This window comes from Mytilus edulis, chromosome 13 (assembly GCF_963676685.1).
Source record: "Mytilus edulis chromosome 13, xbMytEdul2.2, whole genome shotgun sequence".
In the NCBI taxonomy this organism is placed as follows: Eukaryota; Metazoa; Mollusca; class Bivalvia; order Mytilida; family Mytilidae; genus Mytilus; species Mytilus edulis.
The window spans coordinates 36,119,354-36,121,890 of NC_092356.1; positions in this window are offsets into that span (position 1 = coordinate 36,119,354).

Consider the following 2,537-nt stretch of genomic DNA (forward strand, 5'->3'; position numbering starts at 1 on the left):
ACTCATCTCCACACTGTACAATTTATATTTATTTACATGTCATTGTATATATAGATAACGGCCAGTAAATCAAACTTTTTATCTAGTATATTATATTTAATTACCATTGGAGGACTTTCCAAGTGTAGCTGTATTTTAATTGTCCGTCTTCATCGTGTTTGGAAATGATATGAGAACTAAATCTAATACATGTGTTCGCCCAAAATACCATATTATTTTTACACTTTCACACCAATATGAACAAGTCGCCTTCCATCTCTTTGTTTATAATGAGCATTTTGAAATTGTTCATTTGTAATGAATAAAACATAAGAAATTGAACTGATAAACTGACCACAAAAAGACCGCGCTAAATCCCCCACCCCCCCCCCCCCCCCCCCTTTTTCACCTGCTGTACCATTAACATGCATTGCTGTACCATTAACATATATTTAAATAAATATGTTTAATCTAACATACATTGTAACTGAGAAATAAAAAAAGAACTAAAATAATATAAAAAAAAATGACAGCTGATATATAGTATGTCAAGTCATTAATTTTTATTTATTCTGAATGTTCCCTTTTCACATGTACAAAATCTAGGCCAAGAATATTACAAAGGTGAAGAAATAAACGACAAATATTTCTTACATACATTTTTGACATAGATGACGTTGATATCATTAATTCAATTTGATCCTATTTCGGACAAAAACCATATTTGGCAATGTCTAAGTTTATGCTGACAAAGAAAGTGATGTTGGAGTACCATCAATTAAATAATTGCTACATGTAAATCTATATTACTTAAGAAAGAGGCTGATTTCATTGAGCTGCATGTTCTCTGATACCAAACAAAATGTACCTCCTTTGAAAGTGTACCGAAGTGTCTTTGAAACAATCTTTCACTAAATACGCATTTTTTATATACGCTTTCACCAAATGCAAAACGTCCTCGTTTAGGGTATTTTGCCTTATGCGACAATACTCATATTTTCTGAATTTACCACTTTTTATAATAATCCTGGGCAAAACAGCTATGTGTGGTGTTAGTTGTTTATCATCCTGTTTTAAAATTTGAAATCAAATAGTATCATGATCAACTACTAACGCAGAATCCATGAACATCCATGCCCACCGTCATTTTAAAAAATAAATCAATAAAAAAAATATATATTGTACCCTTACATCCAATCACAGCGCTTCTAAGTGGCAATTTGACTTCCTAAATCTGCTACTATTTTCCCTTTACACTTGCCCAGTTGGACCGCGGCGTCACGGCATTTTCTAGTAAATACAAATTCTGCTCCAGAATCGGAATTAAACATATGTATTCTAAAACCAGCTGTTGGCATGACATGGGTTATGGTCTTCTCATATATTTTATGATTGTATAATACTAAACCCCGAACGGGGGGATTGTGCTTGATATTCATATGATAAAGACATAATCTTTCAATCAGTCGAATTGGGAACGCCGGAACTGTCTTATAGTGTAAATATTTAATGTGTTTTGTCGCTTTACCTTTACGTCCTGTCATTTCTTTTTTATGTTATGTGCAGATGCCTTTATTTCCCGACGCTGCATCTCTGTGTCATGTCAAATTAGCAATTTGTTTGGTAAAACAATTGTATGTTATGTATAATTAAATATAAATCCCGCAACTTGAAACTCCAGATAATGACTTTGATTTATCCGTATTTGGTCCGGTAACTTTTTGAGAACCGTGTCATCAAGAACGATACAAAAAAAAATACATATTCTAGTAAATTGTTATTTTTTTCTTCTATTTTTTATGCCCCACCTACGATAGTAGGGGGCATTATGTTTTCTGGTCTGTGCGTCTGTTCGTCCGTTCGTCCGTCTGTCCGTCCGTTCGTCCCGCTTCAGGTTAAAGTTTTTTGTCAAGGTAATTTTTGATGAAGTTGAAGTCCAATCAACTTGAATTCCCTGTGATAGGATCTTTATAATTTAAATGCCAAATTAGAGTTGTTACCCCCAATTTCACGGTCCACTTAACATAGAAAATAATAGTGCGAGTAGGGCATCCGTGTACTATGGACACATTCTTGATTTATATAAGTGATGTGCATATCGTTACTTTTGTTGTCTATAAGAATAAATAAATAATTTCTTTGTTAAATTGGTCATCATAACATAATTTTCCCTTTGAATTTCAGAAAAATCTGACTATCTATAAAAAAGAAGATGAGGTATGAATACCTATGAGACAATTATCCATGAGAGACTAAATGACAAAGAAATAAATAACAATAGACCCCTTTATGGCCTTTAACAACAAAAAAAAACATACCGCATAGTCAGCTAATCTATTTATTTTTTTTACTCTATTTAATTTTTTCACCAGTTTTTAAAAAATGGTTACAGTAAAGTAATTCGCTTTTATCCTGCAATTAGCTAGTTATTGTATACACATAACAGGTAAACAACATTTGTTGTGCTTTGTTTGTACATGTGCAAATAAATTTTCCTAATACCCGCTTCCATGTTGATCAATCGGTAATATGGATATTTCTTTCTGGGTAATAGTTCA